The following is a 22,328-nucleotide window of genomic DNA, read 5'->3' on the forward strand; positions in this document are numbered from 1 at the left end:
TATCTTAGACGTAATACACTACGTGCTGCGCTATTCGAAACCATTTAATTTTGACTAATGAAAGTTTTCTGTATCTTCCATAATTTTTAGTTATGACTTGACCCATATATTCGTATATACACACGTTCCTGCGAACAAATCATTTAGCCTCGATTCTTATTTTTAATTTTCCTAGTGAACGCGTATCGCATTAATTGCTCGTTACGATACTCCATTTTCCTTGGTTCACGAAACGTCAATGTGAAACCGGTCGAACGAGAGTTCGTACGAAGCGTTTCAAATAGGCTTCTCGCGTTCGTTGAACAAGCTGGTTGTCCTTTATTTGGCCGGAACCTTGGTGCTCGTTCGGGGACAGGAAGTACGAAATTCCAAACTGTAGACTACAGAGCGGTGTACGTAAAACCGACCTTCCGGTTATACCTGAGGGGGTCGATCGTGCCTGTTGTTCCCACGGTCATGTTCTCGAAAAATTGATCGATCGCTCTCGAGGGTGCGACATTTGCGTAAATCCACACCCTGCCACCTTTACTTTTCGTGTTAGAAGCACAAAGAGCTTGATTCGGGCTTGAGATTAGAATACGTATCTTTCTTTTGATAATAATACGATATACTCTGAGAAGCCAAACTGATCGGCTTCTCTTTTTCTTAATTTCTTAATTTTACTAATATACATATTACTATACACGTTAATGTACAAATGCGACATGTAAATATACATTCTATTTTTCAGATGTATAATCAATTGTCTAAGTAGATCCTATATATGTTATAGGACACGCTGTATATACATATTTTTCATTTCATATTTTCTTTTCATTTGACAAAGCTGTTTTACACGAACTCTCTTCGATTTACCCGACGCTCTAGCAATTACGGCGCATGACGTTATAATTACGTAACTCTCCGAAACTTCTGTGCGGAGTAGAGCGAGTGTTTATCTCGAAACCGGTAAATAGAAGCCAAAGGAAACTCGGTCGGTTCTCCTTGAAGCTTCTCTACGGTATAGACCGTGTCTTTAGGCAGTTTCGAGTGACAAGGAAGTACGTCGGGGAAGGAGGGGGATATCGAGACGAACCGATCCTCCGGCGATCCACTTTCCGAACACGGTAACATTCCCGAGTCATCTCGGTCAGCTGATTCACACCGGCGACACAGCTGACTCTTAATTTCCCTTATGGCGTCGGCGAACAAGGAGCGCTGCTTCGTCGCCTCGTCGCTTCGTGTCGTGTCGTGTCGTGTCTCGTTGGTTCGTGTCGTTTCGTTTCGCGTCGTGTCGTCACGGTTGCAATTTTCTAGTGTCCGTTCGGTCGAACGACCGGTCCTGATCGGCCGGTGGCATCGATGAATTCTTGCAGCCGTGTGCCAAAGGAAACGCACACGTTCACAAACTCGAATAGCACGCACACTGCCGTACGAAACGTTGGAGGGCAGGTAGCAACCTGTCTGGTTGGCCGACTCGCTGGCTCGAGTGACTCAGGAGAACCTGATGACTGCAAAGTGAAATGAACTCGGCCCCGGATCCGGCTAGACTAGCCGCACACCGTGTAACGTCCTTTTAACGCTGCCTTGTCGCTGCCTGCCTGCCTGGCTGTCTCTCCTCTCTTTTCTGTTTCTCCCTTCTCTTTACGCCCGTGTGGGTTGGCTGTGTTCTTCGCCAACTCGGCAACGGAAACGCGATATATTTTTAGACAGCCACTTCTTCGGCTACTACTCGGACTTGACCCACGCGAGATGTTAACAGTGTCACACGCGTGTCCGTGGCTCGAATCGTCTACCTGTTCGCTGTTGCAGCTCGTTAATTGCCTCGTGATCAGCCAAGACGTTCTTTGGCTAGGGGATATAGGAAGCGCGAAACAGGCGATAAAGTACCGGATGATAGTCGATGCTTGGCTGATCGTTACGTAACCGATAGGACGGTTGAAACGGGACTGGCAAGTATCGTATTGTTAACCCTGTAGCATATACTTTGGATTATACACGAGCCGATCGTGTTTTTGTATTATTAAAAGTACCCATCTATTCTTTGGCTTTGAGAAAAATACGACAGAGTGTTTGTCGATAGCATAATATATCGCCTCAATTTTATGGTAACATTGTTCTTGAAACATTGAAAGAACTTTTGTTTATTGAAACAAGAGTGAATGTAAATGCTCGTAATGTAAAAATAAGAGAATTGAGTAGTAGCAGGGTTAAACAACGAATCAAAGTTATCGTTGATTCATCAGGCTATTCGTTGCTACTTCAAGGTTCAACGACACGCGATGCTATTGCGTTTTGCCATGTATTTGCTTCTCTTTTTCATGCTAGATGTGTGTATATGTTCGAGGAAAAATTCAGAAAGAAGAGAAACGCTTGTTTATGAAGCATTTCGAGGCGGACGATTTCACAAACAACGATCGGTTACACTGTATTTGGTCAGCTCGATTAGTGGATTAACGTTCTCGTGCTCTTCAAACGCGTTCGTATTTACTTCGTCTGGCCTGATATGTCTCGTGGTTTGCCACGATTACGCACTTGCCCGGTTGTATTGTTCAGGAGATTCAGGTTGGTAATTGGTGGCGAGGCTCGAAGACGCTGTTCTCGACGCGACGAATCATCTTCTGTTAATTAACTGCCTCTTTAGAAGCATCAAAGCAATTCGAGGATCGCGATGATATTACCTACCTTATTTATATTCCGTTCGACGCCCTCTCAGCCACCCTTTCCTTGAAAGCACTTCATCATTCGCTAAACGACGAGATAATGAAAATACCAGTGTTTTATTTATTTGAAGCTTTTATTTTTTTATACATTTATATAACGAATCGATCAATTATTTATCGCGTATAAATATTGGAATTGATAGCAAATTCAAATCGATAAGAAAGGCTTGGCTTGAAGCTTTAAGTACCAAACGATTGTTTATCAGAATGTTACGTATATTTCGTTCTTTTTAAATTTCATAAAATTATAAAATCTAAGTGGAAGAAATAATGATATGTAATTGTGAAATTCCTTTTCACAGCCACGATGTTAAAAAGATAGAATTCCATTGTGCAATTTGGATGAAAGAAAATTGCAAATGAAATGTTGCGTTATAGCAATGTTAGCTCTTAATTTGTTAATAATAATTCGTATAATGAATACAATTAAACTGACTGTGAAATGTCCACATTTGATTTTTGCAGAAGAAAGAAAAGAAGATAACGATATCTTACAATGTGCAGAAATGCAAATATATTAAAACACGATCAGATCTCCAGTATATTTTTTAGTTATTTGTTTCACCGGTTTTCATCTTGCTAAACAACAACTATAAACAGTCTAAGAAATCTGTTCTTTTTCACTCGTGAGTCGCTATTTATACTATAAAGCTAAAGAAACCGCTATAAGAAAGAGAGGAATGTTATGTAAAATTTACGATAATACGTACGCAAATCGATCGAATGACTAGCAGAGAGCATAGGTTCGCGATAGAAAATGCTTTCTGGCGGAAAACTCGAGGAGATCGCGGTCGATATTGACCAGGCATCGAACCATCCATTCCTGTTTTCCTTCGCGACTATCGCGGCCTTCCATATTTTCTTCGAATCCTGGTTGCGTATTATCGTGCACGTGTGAAACGAAAGGCGTCAGCAAACATCGCGTGGCGTCAGAAGCTATGCGGTGGAACCGCGCGGCGATCAGTTCTTTCCCTTTTGCTCGTCGTCGTTTGGTTCCGCCGATGTTAACTTGTGCCCCTTTATCGAGTTATGCTGCTGACAATGATTTACGTCTGGCCGTGCGTACTGGCAGAGATTCCACAGTTTCACCGAGGCAAGTTGCTTCTATACGAAAATGTTATTCTTCGAGCACCAACGTTTCTCTGTTTAACGCATCCCCACTCTACCGTCAGATATATCATACAAGGCGTTATGAAAAAGAAAGCGGATTGGACTTATAAAGATTTTATTAACGTCTCTTAGCTTTATTAATATCTCTGAACGTGGTTTTACATGTATCATTATACATGTACCTACCATGTGTACATGTACCACATATACCTACGTATAACGTAGGTCCGTTTCACGATTGTCACGTAAAATTCGCACTTATTTTTTTCTAATTAATCCGCAAGGATGTGATTTTCGGTATTTTCGGTAATTCTCTCGAATGTTTGGTTTTTTTTGGAAAGACCAGGTTTTCGATGAATCATAAAAGAGCGAAGAAACAAGCGGAAGTCGGCGCTTGTTAATTTCACTCTTATTTCGCGATTTATGGAATAAAGAAATTATACAAACAGCAACCGGAAGGCATAAAATCTTGTTTAAGCTAATCGTTTGTTCTCGTCAGTTGGTTATGTTTAAATACATTCCAAGAATTCTCGCTATTACCGCAGACTACTTGGCACACCGAGTCTTCTACTTTATGACATAATCGGGGGAGAATGCGCGTCGTCGGTGGATTTATTGTGCAGAGGTCGTTGCAAATACATAACGTTATAGAAACGATTACATCCGTAATCATCTCGGGAAGCCAAGTGGCGGAACGTGATGGGAATGCGTTTCGCGGAGAAGGTGTGCGTTACGGAGAAACAGAACGCTCAAAGAACGAAGGAAAGAGTCGTCGATCCTAGTAACAATATGCTTTCTTTCTATCTGTCGATCTATCTATTGCGATGTTTTGCAAAAAAAAAAAAAACAAATAATCGCACTATGTGGAACGTACAGATAGGAAAACAATTAAGCCTGGCGGATTTATTGTTACGAAAAATTAAGATCGGTTTATCCTCTTACGTGTATCGGGTAGAGCCGCGTTCGAGGTCGGTTATCTGTGTCCGCCAGACGGCTTTGATATTCCCTCTATTGTTTAAATTTCTACCCAAGCATCGTGGTAAAACGTTTGATCGCAGAGGAAAAAAACTAGGTCGTTCGTGCGTTTAGCTCTGATTAACGGGACTATCGCGTTTCAAACGAGAAAAAAAAGCGAAAAGAAAGAAAAACAAAGAAAGAAAAGGAAGAAATTGAGGGAGAAAAAAATGTTCGTTGCTCCTATGCGCTTGTTACGCTGTTCTTTCATTTGTTGCATCGGATTATCGTGACCTCTTTCTCGTGATTCTCTGATAATATATGTATGCATATAAAGTATCGGATATTGATGAACGTAGGTCATGGAATTTTTGTAGAATAATTCATAAGATGATACGATGAAACGATCGTTATCTTGGCGCCACTCTAAGATCCTTGGCACGGTGATATCGGTTTTCTACGGCCGGTGGTTCTTGGAGCTTAGTAAGGAAGCAAAAGGGATATTGCAAAAACGTTTAGGGATGGCGCCTCGTTTAAGAGATTAAGGTTGAATTAACAGATATACGCGAGATTTTACTATAAATAATTTTTAATAGACTTGTGGTAAAGCTATCTTCATTGGTCACATACAGTGGATCGGCAACATTCGCGACGACTTTAAACGACTGATACTTTTTTTAAATATATTTAAATATATTTTAAACATATATTAAATATATTTATAATTCTTGTAAGTTTTCGGTGGATATTCGATATATGCAATGCCGGGCATAATATCGTGCATATTTTTGCGAATGGGAGGAATTCTTATATTTTGCAACAGGAATAAGAGAGAGAGAGGGAGAGAGGGAGAAGAAAAGAAGAACGATGAATGGGAAATGAGAATACAGAATAAGAAAGGAAGAATAGGAGAGAATATTGAAGGAAAGGAAGAAAGGAACGGACGAAGTAGAAAAAACAAAAGAAAGAGAAGGAAAGGAACTGTTTCAAATATCAAATATCTTTACAATGTTCCTGTGTTAATTATTTTTATCAGTTACATGGGAAGTACTTCTCTAAATATTTTCAAGCAGGCACATTGTAAAGCTTGTTAATAAAGTGTAGCCGTTACTTAAATGTTTTATCGAACCTTTTCCTTCTTATTCGATGCGGAGCTTGTTTAGTCGATTCTCACAGGTACTTTTACCATTCGGAACGAGTGTTTCGAATTAAAAGTTCAACACAATTCCTCGCTTATTCCTTCTTTTATATGTTGCGAAACGACCTTTTAAAAAAGAGGGGAGAAGAAAAAGGAGCAAAAAGAAAGGAAAAAGAGCAGCGATATTTTTAACGCCCCTCTGACTCATGAGAAGCAATTTCCTCCTGATTTTTGTTGCACTCGCTCGATGCACCTGTGCGTATATGCAGAAGCTAGCCACGATCTAAAAATATCACGCGATTTGAAATATTTTCGTATTCCGCGTCGCGAAACTACAAACCAACCGTCGCTATTATTGGGTCGCAATAACAGAGGCATCTTCGCGTTCTTTGTCTTTTATTCTTCCTTTCTTGTACCGTTCCGGATACACCTTGCATTTAATTTGTCGCTACAATGACTATTTCGTCATTCGTGCTTGATAAAACAGGCTTAAACTAGATGGGATAGAAAAAGATCCGTTTCTAAGAGAACATTTTATCGTTTCGAAACTGCACGAGAATTTCTTCATCTTGATTTTTTCACTTTTATTAAAAGAAACTATCTCACTATTGGATTACTTCAGGTCCAAAGATACGTCTTTTAAATATGTATAAATATATAACCAATTCTGCACAATTAATAGTGAAGAGAGTGGCAAAAATGTACGTATTTTATCCCGAATTTAAATAAAACGACAGTTTTCGCAAGATGAGATATCATATCGACCTAACTAACTTTTAAAATATGATTTATCAAATTCGTCGCCAGTGATCTTCATTTGAATACACCATCGAACCAACGATTCAATTCTGGCATTATTAAATTTCATTCTCTCGTGAAATAAACACCATGGGTTTCGATAGAAGAATTAAACTCACGCGTTCGTAGCAAGTACTTTCGCTCGAAGAGGCAGAGATTTCGAGGGAAAAGCCAAGCGAACAAAGCGTATCGTTGCTCGACTGGTTCGTTCACTCTTTCGTTGGGGCCCCGTTGTACTCGCTTTGTCAACGAGCGAATAGCTTTTTGCACGCGCACGCACACGTCTCGGAGAGTACATAATACCGAGGTCTTCGTCGATGGCCTCTTTAGCCAAAGTCGGCCTCGGCTTCTAAACGTGAACGCGCACGCACAGAATTCTGGCTGTCGAAGTTGCTAACTGCATACAGGGTGTTCCACTCGTGTTCCCTTACGCTGATTATGATGTCGTGACACTGGTAGCGCTTGTGTTTCGAACTTTATCACGGTGTAAAGGGCTATTCATAGTTCCGGGTTCGAGCGATAAACTTCTGCAGGGATAATTGCGTGAAGGAAATGTTCGTGCAATTTTGGTATAGTAGAATACAGACGATATGCAAAACAAATACGACAGGGTGAATTTTAGCCCCTTCATAGGTGGTGGGAATTATGCCTCCTGTTAATTAACGTGGAAATATATTCCTATTTCTAGAGTGTGCCCATATACATGTATAGGTAGCCATAAGAGAGAAAGATTAGATTAAAAACGTAAATTTATTGTTATCTATCGAATTTTATCTAAGTAAAGTTTAATTTATATTACAAATTAGTTTCATAAAATATTCTCAACGCGGATGGTGCAAGTCATAGAACGGTTTATCTTAGTGAAATAAAAATATATTCTACTTAATATGCATTGCGTTGAAATTTTTGCTTTTTCACAAAAAAATGCTGCGCCCACGAAAAGGTTAAATGGGACGAGAGTTTCAATCCTTAGCTAGAATGGAAGATTTTATGAATATGACTTTAGAATCACAAGTATGTATTTAGAAATATCTACGTAGTATCGTATTTGCGAAGAGTCTATTAATTAGAGCCTACTAAATTAATATAAATTTTTTCGTTGGAACTTCGTTTCATTCGACGAGTCTGCGAATATTTCTTCAAATTTTTCTCGTTCATGTTCCATCGATCTTTGTAACCCCAACGCTGTTGCAGCGATTGATCCGCGTATAGCTTCGAATACGGTTTACACGGATCAAGAAAGCTTTAAAATCTGTATACAAACGAATCATAATACATACATATGTCGAGGCACGCGTCGTCGAACAATGGAATTGGAAAAAAAAAAGAGAAGAAGAAATGGACGCTTGTATTATGAATAGAGGCGAGCACAGCTGGTTGGTGACAGAGTCACTGGAACGTCCTGTACACAGGTCGTTACGAGTAGTTTACACTATCCAGCTGATGCTTAATGTGAGACGAGGATATACAGACCGGTGTACGCGATGTAAACTTTACCTTTCGTTGATTCAGGCATGTTGTACGCATCTCGTGACCTTCGATTAATGTCATGGAAGTAGAATCCTTGGTGAAATGCGAAGAAGCCGTCGATGACTCGACGATAGCGCGATCCCCTTTGCTATTATTAAATTCTTCAATCCACCGTATATCCAATCGAATTAAACTAAATAAACGATATTCGATCGTTTCCATGGCCATCGGAGCTTATACAGTTTCCGATTATCGAATTAGAATCACAGAAATATTGCTCCTCCGATTATAACACGCTATATTATTTTACATGAATTGCAAATTGTCCTTGGTTATCCAAATTATTATTAGATATTAGATATTATATAATACTAGTAGAAATGATCACCACGTACATCATATCTCCGTATTTCTATAATTAGTACTCGAATGTTATTGAAAGCGTCTCGAATCTGTTTATCCTTGATCATCTCGTTAGCCGATTTCGAGACTAAAATTCAGAACATTTAGTAAAATAACGAGGATATGAAAGTAGCGCATACGAAATATCGTGGATGGATATGAGAGGCGAAACGAGGAGAAAGAATGGAAAGATAAACTTTGTTAGTAAAATCCGCTTATGCTTCTCAATATTATCATAAAAATGGAAACCATTGAAAGTTTTAAGTGGTTCGAATTCGATGGACAGAGAAATTGCATATGTCCTTGGCTAACGCAAAATACGTACACATTACAATATCGTATCAGTCATTTGCAAGTCGCTAGGATTTAACTATAGATCGTCTTATCTTCTTCTTTTTCAAATTCAATGCAAATTCTACTTGTATCGATTCTTGAAGGTCCATCGAGGTCAAGAACTTCGTTAGAAAGACGCAGCGTACGGTTCTAGCGTAAGGTCAAGCATGCTATTGTGTTTACGATCTCGTTGTCGGTGTTCTAATTTTCACGAGTTCGACGGATTTCTGTCGTTTCTCGGCTACCTCGCTGTTTACGAACAACGACGTTGAATTTTATTTTCCTTTCAACTGGCGGCGTTTTCGCTTCGACGCTTTTCACGCTGTGTCTCATTTCCCGGTACTCTCTGTATCTCGCCTTATTACTCGAGCAAATGTCTCGGCAGCTAAATTCCGTTGGAAATGTTGGAATCTTCTTGCAGAACAATTGCCATTCTACGAGTCTTGTTCGGGGATCGATAATACGTGAACTCTAGACTGTGATTCGTTTGGTTTTATTCGAGTTTTAGTTTCGATAGACAAGATAGAAATACAGGAAGTGGAAAAAAGTGTACGTATCTAGAAAACGAGGACACGTTGATCACTTCCTTCCGATTAGATTATAGCAGCAGTTAGAAGTCTATGGAATTAATATCTACCTTATACTTTCTCTTTTGTTAATTCTCCATCCTGAAAATCCTCCGTTTTCTCTGCTCTTACTTTCGCTGTATCGTTCGGTCGTTAAATTCATCAACGTCGAACCGTTTTTTTTTTCTTCTCTCACTTTCGAGTGGAACGAACTCGACCATCTATCCGTACCTCGTTAAGATTCTAAAATTCATTTTTTCTTTCCTATTGTTTTTCTTCCGGGAACTAATAATGTTGGACCGAATAAAACCGGGTTTCTTTTTAGCACCTTCTTTCTCATTGTACCTCATTGCCTTCGCCTCTAACAGGGTCAGTTGAACACGGCCAAGTTTCCTTCGCCACTTAGAAACTAATTTTCATGGAAATTTATTAAGGGCGCGTACAGGAAACTTTATACAATTTCCTTCTGCCTCGTTTCTCCTAATTTTATTACTTCGGTTACCTAAGTATTTCGACGAAATAAAATCCGACTGTCTGTATTATTTATTTTTACCTTTATCTTGCCTTCGTTTCTCCTTCCCTCGTATTTTTCTTTGTTACACGCGACAAGTTAAAACGATGAAAACGTACAACATTTTTATTCCCTAAAACGTAACATCGAGAGCCACTTCACGAACCTAACGTTTGTTGCAAGAGCTGGTTCTTCCACTGAAATTTTATCTCGAGAAAGAGGGTCGGCCCTGCGCGCACCGTGCATTCGAGATCAAAATGTCAACACGAGAAAGATATTTTTCGTGCTAGCATCACGCTACGCTTTGTCGACCAAGGAAAAATGTGAAGTATCATAAGTGTCCGTATAATCCGCTTTCCCGTACGTTCTCTGGTATGTTTTCGCGAATAAAAATTCTCCTGTAATTCTCTATAATTGCTCGCGCTGTTAACTTGCTAACTGGCGCATCCCTTAAGTGAAAATTTCTATAATTACGAAATTTAAAGAATGAAATATTGCGTTAACGCAACATTAAACCTTGACGGCTTAAAGTTCATCGTTTCGACATCGAAAAAGAAAAAGGGAAATTTATCGATGGTTGATAAAAGGTGAACGTGATGAACCTCGGTTCAATTAACGTGGAAACGTGTAGCTTGAAGCAATTGTTTCGTGGCTAATAATTGCTGTTAATTTAATACGTCAGATGATATTATAACGTCAAACATTAGCTATCGTCGAATAAGAGTTGCTTCTCGCAGATTCACGTGCAATTGAACGGCCTGGAGACTTCTCTCTAATTGGATCTCATCCTGTTATTCGAATATCCATTCGTCTTATCAATCTGCATTTAATTAGCGTCACTGCCGTTCCATCGTAAACATAATTAAAAGTATCTGAGAAAAAACACCGCTTAAATTCGTCCCGTGGACAATTTAACTTAACGAAGTGAACCGCCTGTTAGAAAGGGAATGACGATTTTGTTTCCGTGCAACGCGATCGTCCACATCGACTACGTATCGTTTTTGGATTTTCAAATTGAAAAATCGAATTCTTACAACATTCATAACCGGAATAATTCAGATCGCGTAAACGACATCTGATTGTTGGTAGATCGAGGTGAATGTCGAATACGAAACGTCGTTTTCTTAGATAAGACTTTGACTGTATGTAGCTTGTTCAGAGAATATTGTATTTAATCAAAGGAGCTTGCTCATGATTCAGTACACGTCTGCAGCTTCATTGTTCGAGATTTCTAAGGATTATCAGTTCTAGAATTCAAAATTTATAGAACGCAGCCGTTATCATTTCCTTGTTCACAGTTTCTTTCAGAATAATTCATACATCGAAAGGTTGTCTGGCTGAAATAGACGACGCCTTTAAACTTTGCTGAATTTATATTTCCAGCAACATTTACATCACTTTCCTCATTCGAAATTCTTCACGATGTCTTTCAACGAGGTTTTGATATTTCTTCTTATTTTTGATCGTAAATCTTCTTAACATTCAATATGTTACGTATAGCAAATTTCTTCTTTTTCTTTCATCTTTTATTCGTATGTATTTTTACTTTTATTCTTAAATCGGCCTGATAATCAACGACGTGGCAAAATTTAATCAGTCAAATTCAATAGCTACGTTTTATATGTACCTACGAGTGACGATCTAACAGTTGCTAAGCTAGGAAGATGAATCGATGGGAGAAATTTCAATTCGTCTTGGTTACAACGACGAAGATGAAAAAGCAGATACAGGTCCCTTCGAAATTTGATTCACGTACATTCGAAGGTTACATTACCACGAAGGCGTTTCGCTGGCATGCCAATCCGACGATGGTCGAGTAACAAATACGATCGTCTAACAGGATCTTAAGCCCTGTGGAATTCAATACTGGCTTTTGAAAGATGTATGTATTCCACATTGCGAGTCGAAGATACTGAGAACAATCGTGTTTCTAGCTCTTCGGTGAAGTTTATGAAAATTTAACTGGCCCAGAGTCGAGGAAAGGTGAAAATCCTGTAGGCGCATCGATTATTCCATCGAACGCTATGTTTTTAGCATATATTTTTATTTAGAGTAATGGCTGTGACCTAGCAACATTATCACGGGAAGTTTAAGAAGAAAAATTACCGAACGATCGATAACCGTTCCATCGTGAATTACGCTGTTATTTTGGAGTTGTATGTCGATCACGTTGACGTTAAGAAACTTTCTTAGCATATTCGATCGGGAAACGACGTATTGGTTCGCTGTTAATTTTATCTGAACCGATTTCCGTCTGCGAATAAGCTATCGAGGACAATGACCCAAACGATTCGATTTTTAACCGAGGCTAAAAGAAGCCTCGTTGATCAATTGTAATATTTTCGTCAGCCACTGTATCCGCGATATTAGATCTGCTGATTTATGGTTGTCCTTGCGATTTACAGTTGTTAGTGTAAAATCCGAAATATAAATGAAAACAGAGATAGGAAATCGGTTATAACTTTTTCCAGAGAAAATTGCCAATTATGAAGTTCGAGATATTTGAATTAGCCTTGGTCGTAGATTGTACGAGGAAAGAGTTGACGAAAGAAGATTACTCGTTAAAAAGGTTTACGCTGGGTTGGTAATTTCATTTGATAATTGAACGTGGCGCCTGGATTGCAGCAGCGTCTGACATTTAAGTATAATCGTGGTAGCTTCAAATTTTCTTTCTAACGACATCTAAACCTTCCTTCCTGAAATTTATGAGAAAAATAATATTGTAGGTTACCAGGAGTATATGTCGTTAATCGGTATAATAATCATAGAGTCGTATTTCTTAATCTCGCAGACCCTTTTCAATTACTCGTAAACGAATAGATTTACGCGGATCTACAATTTGCAATTTCTGTTAAACTGCGTGGCCACAGTTACCTCGTATTTTAACGTCACCTTTCTTGCCCTTTACGTTTCATCGAGCATAAATTATTGGGTTATTCGAAAGATTCTTTTGCTATTATCTTTTAAAAAGAAAGAGATCGACCGTTTTGTAACTGCAATTTCAATTAAATATCGATACAATATCCATTTCTGCTTATAATTATCTTCCGCCTATCTGGAAAAGGTTCTTCATTTTTATTATTAAAATATTCTTCTATTGCCTTTGTAAGTTTGATGTTTAGTATTGAAAGTTCTCTTCGTTGAGAAGACCCTAATAAAGTACTTCGTACAATATGCTCCATTTTTGTTGAACAATTTATCGATCAAGTCTTCAATGGCAATTAATTTCTTCGGCAGTATTATGTTCTTAAAATACCCAAACACCTTAACCACCTACGATTTCTGAAAATACTTAAATAAAGTTGTTAATATGTCGTCAGTGTATGATACGGACAGCTCATCTGACTTTTTTGGGAAAATCCGAATTTCCTACCTCGTAAATTGTAAACTTTACGATGCGGATCTCATCGAGAGGGTAATTAGCAGCCTCAGTACACGATGATCCCACTCTGAAGTAAACATTTGGTATCAATCAGCAACACTAGAGGGGACGCGGCCATGAGGGTACACAATTACAAGATTGGAAGGAATAGTTTCCCACCCCCATAAAAACCATGGTGAAAAGAACAACCCCGGAACGGAGAGTTAGCGTATAAGGACCAGGCGCGGCTTCTTTAACCAGCCTTCAAAGAGTCTTCATCGGACCGTCATATTCCTTGTGTATGCTACAATGTGCAAATAAATCAACTAAACATAACATTATTCGGTATCCTTAATCTACCTGCACCTTGAGCGTTAATAGCGTTCACAAGTTCGCGATATTAGCCGATCAGTCGCAACCTGATTGATCGTCACCTAGTTGAGAATTCGCAACAGTCAGACCCCTGGGGAACCCTTCCGGATACACGTCAGCCTTTATCGAGCAGGATAGCTAGGAGAGGAGAGATTTTGGGATAGACTTAAACACACGTACAGCTCTCCCTAGTAACAAAACAAGCTGTTGGTTGATCGAAACGTCGAATTACGTTTTATCCCTGTGCCGCTAGGTATTATCGATCCCTGTTGTTCCCGCAAGGGTGGGATTAGTTTTGCAATCCAAGAGCGCTGTCGGTGAGGTCCTTGAAATGAAGCGTGAATTTCATCAAGGTTTCGACGCGGACGGCACCGCGAAATTCTCCGAGGTCGAAGGGAAAACACTCGAGGGCAGCTGAGGGTGGTGAGAAGGCGGCAGGAGGTGGGCCGAAAGTGGCTCTCGTGAACGAACTTCCCATTTATGACGTGTATTCTTTTGCTTGTTCGCGGGCCGGCTGCACGTGCTGGTACCCTGACCTACATTCACACATCCTACGTCTAAACCTATGTCTACGGCGGTCGATCGTCTGACCGTCCCGCGCCGATTGCCTGGCAACTGGCCGGTCTGATTTAATATTTTCGAAATTACCTCCGCACTCTGGCCTACATTCTCGGCTCCGTGTGGCGCGCGCGTTGCGAACCGACGCGAACCTACCGGCCCCCTCCCCCTTGAAAAAGCGTATTTCTGTCGTCGGTGCAGTTTACGCCGCAGTTCGTAGTGTCGAACCTGTTGCTTCCGTTATATCAACGGTGAAAACGAATAAAAAAAGGAAAATCAGTGAAAACAACAACGATAATAATGATAATAAAAATAAAGAATAGAAGAGAGATCGAAAGAGAGTAGGACAATGGACGATCGGGATTATATTGATGGAATGAACTGACGACCAAGTTATACGCGATCACCGTGATTTTACGTCACGACTGAAAATTTGTTTGCGGGTCGATTCGTTACTCGTTGATAAGTTGCGGAGATAGCAGCGATTTTTTTTATTATCTGCACGTAAAAAAGCAGCGAGTTCGCGACCGCGTTTTCAGAAGGACTTTTTTCCTGCTTAAGCGCTAATAGTCTCGATGAAACGATATATTTTCTACTCGCTTCCGAGTTTTCATTTAGCGGCGGCAACTTTCCGTGTTGCTAGACATTAAGCTACGTTTGGTGTAGGAGGAAGAAGATAGCCGTTAAATCGTGGTCAGACGTTCCGTCTTTTTTAATTAACTGTTTCATTAGCCATTTATAGAGGAGTGTGTTTCACACTTGAGTCTATATCCAGGTCGAGTCGCTCGCGTTTTTATTCCTGTTCGCTGTTACATTCACGTTACTGTAGACGTGTTTCGTCTGGATTCGTCGTCCGGATCAGTTTAGATCGAGTAGAATTTTTTTAACTGTCGGAAGCATTCGTTTTGGTACTCTTTGAAGTTTCTCGACAATTTTGAGACGATTGTTCTTCGATATGACGTTCCGATAGTATCTTAACCGGAAGTAGCTCTACTTTGTAATTGCTAATCATTATTCGAACTGGACACGGAACTATACTTGCACCTCTCTACTCCACCATTATTCTCATTAATTACGTCAAGCTAGCGCAGATCCGTGGTGTAGATCAAAGGCTTGCGATGCAAAGAGTGACCGTAAAGAAAAAGGGGAGAAGGTAAATCGATAACGCACCTCCTCTTTCCAGTTTGTCGTCTTTTATCTTCGCTCGTGTCGACCGACAATAACAGCATCATTAAAATACGCGTTTCAATTAATACAGTTACCAACGGAAACCGCTGGAATATCTGAGATGTTTTAACATTGCGCTTCCGTATGTTTTCCAAGCATATTTTCTTGAAACGTATCAGGGAGAAGAGAGAAGGGAAAAAGGCATGAAAAATGAGAATATAGGTCTCGTTATTGCCACAGAATTGTGAAACGCTGAAACTTTTCTTCTTGATTATTCATTGTCTGATCATAAATTTGAAAAATGTAATTATCTCGAATTTAATTACACACTGGTTCCTCCTTTAAAGTCTCGACATTTCATAATTACTACCCATTTCGTTCGACAAAAAAAATTCGTGGATAGGCTCTGTCGCATCGTCCCAGCAACGTCACATCGCGACATTGAAATTGACTTTTGAACGTTAAAAGAGGCCATGGAAGATCGATAAATCGAACCTCGAGAAGCCCTCGTGTATCGTCGAGCCCTCAGGTTGCAGGCTTTGTTGATGCAACGAATAATTAAAGTAATGCTGTATTCATTGAGGCGTTCGTTTTGTGGTTTAGATTATGCTGCGATACATGTTTCCACGTATGTATATTTCCCATCTTTCAGACATCGATTATCGTTTTGACGACACAGACCGATTGAAACTTTTATGCTCTTCGCGTTTTTCGACCGAAACGAGCATGATATCGCAAATAATACGTCTATTTTTTATGTTCATTTTTATATATCTTTATTACCTTCAATCGCGTATTTTCATTTTGATTTATCTGCCTTTTGATCAAGATAACTTTTGATCAAGTAACACGATCACGATATTGATACGTAATGGTTTCGATTTAACAAAGACAGGTTGCATGGTAATAAATACATTGCGTATATTGTTACAGATTCATATTTTGATATGTTATACCTAATGTCTATATGTATATGTCTTATTTTAAATATCTCTGCATTTTGTTCATTTCTATACGTTTAAATTTGCCATAAATGTATAAGTATGCTGGGTTTAGTAATAAAATTTAACTTGATTATTTTCAATAATCATCTCAGTAAACTATGTAATACAAAGAAAATCGAAGGTAGTGGTTAGAAAAAAATAGTTTCCTCTAGGTTTATGCCTCCTTTGTTGCTTCTATTTAGTTTCAATTTAACCTTGATCTAACGTTGATCCGACCTCTATTTAGCTTTGATCTTGAAATCCCCCTTGCTGCGTTTATAATTTAACTCAACTGATTCGACTCAATTGTAAATTTGTAGAACCAGGAACGTAGATTCCGTGATAGTACATCAGCCTGGATGGCGCCAAACATTAAACTGACACGTCGTTCACCGTAGTAGTATCGGCAGAATGGGCACAGATTGGGCTTAATTAGCACCTCGGGTCCGCCCCATGTGCATTAACGACGAACTCGATCTCGTAGGGTGCATCATCCGTAGTTAAGCATAATCTCGTTGATCGTGTAGTATCTTGTACGTTAGGGGAAAGAAATATCGGCTGTCCCTTTCTCTATCACGATACGTGGATGTTAGGAAATTTAGTTAGTTATCCATTGTGCATTGATAGCTAGAGACTTTGACGAGTTTCGTTGCGGATTTAGTTTAGGGTTGCGCGGAAATTTAGTGGGTAAATTACGTTTCAACTAAAACTTGGGGATGAAAGCTCGGTAGTTGGACGTTTTCGTTCGATATGTAACCGATGAACGTTGTTTCTTCTTAACTGCTGCGGACTGAACGACGAACTTCATCAACCGACAGGTTCGTTACTCAGTTTCGATATCAATTAACACGAAACGAAGATTGCTTTTTCCCCCTTCTCGTTGGATTAAGTGGAAATTACATGTCTGCAATTCCGTCGTGTTGTTCGTCTCTCGTTCTCGTTCGTCTCGTCTCGTGATAAAATATAGTTGGATACGTGATATCAACGACTAATTGCCTTAGTATAAACAAGTTACTACTATTGCTAATTGGATCGGTTTAATTAACCGGCCACGTGTTAGTGATTCCATACTATCTAGGAGCGCGTTTCACAAAGCGCGCTTTGTATTTTGATCTTTGTAATGGCCTCGTACGCGATTATGTATCCCTCTGTTTCAACTCAGAATCTGCGCGTAACTTGCATCAGACCATTTCAATTATCGCGCCATGGTATTATCTATAGATATCTGCTTAGCGGGATAAAGTCTCGCAACTTTCTACTAAATTAGTTAACCTAACGACTTGCATGGTTTCGGTCATCGAATTAAATTCGTTTCTATTTAAACCGGGTACTGCCTTCATCAAGCTAATTTGTAATTCGATTGTCTTAACTTATTTCGATTGGCATAGGCCACAGTCTGTTTTCGCCGCGCTTCTCTAATATAAATTAAATTAAATTAAAATTTAAACGACAAAACCCTTGCAAATCTTCTGTTTTTCACGATTCCTTCTCAATTTATTAGTCTTTGAACAATCCATCCTACAAGTCATCAGTCCGAATTTGTCATATAGTCATAAAGAGACACTCTAGCAAGTGCTTCGTCATCAATGAGATTATATCGAGCAAAAAGTCTTTACTCAGCTCCGCAGATCTTGTTAGCTTGATGCAAAACGCGATTAGGACAAGATGACGTTAAACAAAATTTTAAGATCATTACCGCGTACTGGCATATCGATGCTTAGATCCTATCAGCGCGATATCCCTAATGAAATTTTATTATCGTCTCGGTGCTTTTCCATTCGGCGCTTCGGTTCGCGATGATTCGCTGCGCGATTCGGCTGGAATTCGTTTCCGTCACGGATAGCTAACGTCGTCTCCAGCGTTATTGCGCATTCCAGATTTGCACGAGGACAGTCAGATCATTCGAATTCACGTCGCGACAGAAACAGCTTCCGCGCGAACTGCCGAGCCCGTTATTCGCGGAAAACGTCAGGACGTTTTTCACTCGATGCTCAATGAAGATCGTGAATTTCTACCTGTTTCACGACCGGCAACTCGCGTCCGAGAAACTTTTCACGCGCAACATATCGTGACGCATTCGAGGCGCATTGAACTACAATATCCTAAGGATTCGGTTCGAAGATGTTCTGGGGCTTCGCCAACACGTGTTCTGGCATATTTTTCGGTATGAGAGCTCGTTCGGTGTCCCGTCGTCCAATGATTGCCAGTTTCCTTTCTAAGATCACATCCTGTGGCCTGTGAGTGACTATAGTCAGAATTGCTAGATATTCTATACGACTGGTGGGATAAACGAACGAGCTTCTATCTAGAAAATGTAAATATTTAGGCAAATTGTATGAAAATGATATTGAAAGAGCAGGACCTGAGAAGCGATTCGTTTTACGTACTTTGGTTACTTTACATATTCCTGTGTATTGTTTGCGCTCTATGCATTTTTCTGCATCTTCGAATTTCCCATAAATGCATAGAAATCTATACTCCAGTTATAACAAAGGCTATTTCTATCCAAACGGTAAACACTACTCGTGTACATTGGCAGTAAAGTTAACGAGCGTTCCATAAAACAAAGTTGATGAGTTTAATTCCCGAATAACTTATATATCAATTCCAGTTATCAAACTTTAGACGCTTCTGCAACAAAATCTAGTCTCTAGCGACTATCTTCGCTTTGTGTTTGCCATTCGTGCATTCTATTATTAGATCTTTCTGTCTTCACGCTGATAGTCCTTGCCATCCAACAACACAAAAACAGTATTAAATATCATTTTTACTTCAGACGTTTATATCCAGGAAAACTCGGAAAATCAAACTGTAGAATCCTTAGGGGATTTAAACTCGGGGAACGTTCTTTTCATCCCTGACCCGGTGGCAATTGGTTCGGGAGGATGCAGCCTAGGAAGCCTGGAGGTCGAGGTACCGTGTGAACGGGGCTTCATGTGGTGTAGGAAGAAACGCTAGAAGGTAGGGAATGGCGTCTAAAACAAGACAACGCGATACAGTGAAAAAGACCACTGAGGTAAAGAGAAAGAGAAAGAAAGAGAGAATATAGAAGAGAGAGAAGGGGAAATGTGCAACGCACAAAGTGCAAGCCAGGCTACAACGTGCACCGGAGACTCGTCTCGATCGTGACACCTGCGCGGCTTTCCACCTTCTCTCTCCTTCCTCCTTGCTCTCTGTCGTCGGTTCTTTCGTTCATTTGTTACCATCCGCGTCGTGAATCGTCGGCCAAGCCGCACTTTATGCTGGTTCGCGGCATTGCTCGCAGACAGCTGTCCCTGGTAACGGTCGAAGGGATCCTCGACGAGGGATCCTCAAGGTCCTTCGTCGGCTGCCACACTTTCGAAATTCCTCCTTTCGTTCGCGTAGTCTTGGCGTCGTCGTTGTGAGATAGATTCTAGGAACCGATTTTCTCCCGCTTCGTGCAACGAACTATGGAAACGCGCAGGCCCGCTGCTACCATGTGCAGACAGTTTTTGTTTCGTAGCTGATGTTTGAGAAACATTGAGAAATCAAACGATTGTATTTTGTATATCGATTGTGGAGTATAGGCCGTTGTTAAGACTTTTTAGTTGCAGTATCTGCGTTCTGTGAGTAGATAATTTTTAATTATTTTACGAATCGAGTTGTTCATAGTTAGTAAACAGTTTCGCTTTCACTCAATTGTCAGGAAATAAGTATAATAGCGGATATATTTACGCATATTGGCGATTGCGAGTAGCTCTTTCCATCGAACGCTCGGCATTTGAGATCTGAGGTGAATAAACGATTTTTAATTATTTTGTGCATAGACGCGCCGGTATTATTTTATCAGTCGACGTTAACTTTGCAATGAATCAATTTACGAATTGGTTTTCGTGCTATTACTTTGAATAACCTTTGCTAGTTGCCAACAGGCGTTACGTTTGATGATGACACAGTGCTATACGATACTCTTTAATTAAAATGTCCTAGCTAACGCGCCTTCTTTAAATTATTCATGTTAATTTGTCTCATAAATAAAATATCACGTTATTTTCTGTCATTTTAATATTTCAAGAAAATCCAGCATACACTTTTTCAATATATGATACTTTGAATAGTTTGAACGACGAAAATTAATTTCACGTGATTCCACGAATTATCGCAGTCAACTATGTAATGACGTATATATACGTTAATTGAATTTGAAACAATCGAACGAAGCTATTTTCAATAGAAGTATCCATGCACCTAATCGCGAATTCGATTAAACACATACCGCGTTAATCGTTCAACAGTGACGTTCGCTCGAAATTGGATTAACATTCGTCACAAATTTGACGGAAGACTGCTCGTTTCACTCGTATCGAGTTTTTCCTAGTAACGAATAGAATAGTCGCGGGATATTTGTTTTTTTTTTTTTTTTTTTACCGCTAACTGTTCGTAACACAATGAAGCAAAGTTCAATTGTACGATAGATTTGCAATCGAACTGTTTAGGATTTTTCCCTCTAAACTATCGAGTTCGTGGGGAAGCCTTTCTTTTAATTCTACTCGAAAATAGTGATAAATCCCTTTGTCAGGCGACGTAAGCTTGTAAAATAAATTACAGATAACTTTATTAAATAAATGAAATACTCGTAGATCTCCTATACTTTTCCTTCGAATGACCTTTTTCTGCAATGCTGAATAACGTTAGTGGGAGGATTCGAATGTTATTGGGTCAACCCGAGGTCTTGTTAATTTTTCTTTAGTTAAAAAAAAACCGACGAATGAAATCGTGTTAGTTTCTTAGGGGATGTAATGTCAAAGGGAGAACTTGTTGGCACCTTGAAACGAACTTGGTACGCATCGTTGCGTTGCGCCAGGCTTTCTCAACTTCAATTATTTTTCAAGAGAGTACATACTTATATCACACATGTACGCGTATCGTTGTCGATAGCTGATAACAAGCGAAACGCGAGAATTTCTTGTGTCAATTCACGAGTATTACGTAATTCCCGAGTACATATTTACGAATAAGTCAAAATACCGATCATTTTTTGTATTATCGATTCCTCCATGTTGCGAGTCTCGTTTTTTAACAAAACGATGACTAAATGATATTACGAAAGAAGCCAAAAGATGTAACGTGGCTCGTTTTCTTACAAGCCCTCCATTTGCTTAATGAAGTTTCGCTTCCGCGAAAATTGGATCCGAAGTTCTCTAAAATGAACGAGAAAATTTTTTACCCGACCTAATAACCAACCTATAGCCCCAAAATAATTAGACTGTCACAGGATATCTTGCTCTGAAATTTGCAAAAGGAAAACACGTCGACTGTGTCTTACTCTACGGAACTCGAAATGAAAGCATCGCAGTGTTTCACGGTCGATGGTCATCTGTGTGAATTCATTTCGCGAACTCCTGTATCGCGTAGATATTTGCCTCAAAATCGTACAGAACGAAAGGGGGAAAAATACTCTTTTTTTTAACAACATACTCGACAAAATTCGACCAAGATTTAACCCTTCGCGGTCGACATATTTTTCTGATGGCGCAGCCGACTAGTCGATGCGACTTTGACTTAATGAATATTTACCGTACCGATCGATTTGGAAAATAAATTTCAAATACCGCCAACAGTGGCGACATCCGAATACAAAGGGTAGCTCATCGTTGGATGACTGTGAAGAGGGAATTCGATTTGCATGGTGTATACAGTTCCCAACTCGTTGTGTAACGCAACGGAATAAACGGCACGCGCTCGTGGCTGATGGCAGCGGAGAAAAAGCGCTGATAGGGGGAAAGGGAGTGGGTTATGAAAAAAGGGGAGAAAAGAGCCGGAAAGAGGAGGCCGGCGAAACAGAGACAGTACGGCCGAAGTGTGACCAACGTCCGATATGGAGTGGCACGCGTGCGTCGTTATTGCGGGAACAGCCCGATAGAGAGGCGACTCGAAACGCA

General features: G+C 39.8%; 1 protein-coding gene across 15 annotated transcripts in view; it reads left to right on the forward strand.

Annotated features, from left to right (window-relative positions):
• The window catches only part of LOC117236891 (casein kinase I), a 58,688-nt gene that overhangs the window by 12,550 nt on the left and 23,810 nt on the right, over window positions 1–22,328 (forward strand). The window contains exon 1 of one of the 15 annotated variants that reach the window (XM_033500278.1): window positions 19,282–19,386. The exons of the other annotated variants lie outside the window; for them this stretch is intronic. The gene's annotated coding sequence lies outside the window, so the exon portion shown is untranslated. Of the gene's footprint in view, window positions 1–19,281; window positions 19,387–22,328 lie in introns of those variants that run through there. 15 annotated transcript variants of the gene reach the window in all.

Source organism: Bombus vosnesenskii, unplaced genomic scaffold, assembly GCF_011952255.1.
Source record: "Bombus vosnesenskii isolate JDL3184/JDL3185 unplaced genomic scaffold, Bvos_JDL3184-5_v1.1 scf7180000013352, whole genome shotgun sequence".
NCBI classification, from domain to species: domain Eukaryota; kingdom Metazoa; phylum Arthropoda; class Insecta; order Hymenoptera; family Apidae; genus Bombus; species Bombus vosnesenskii.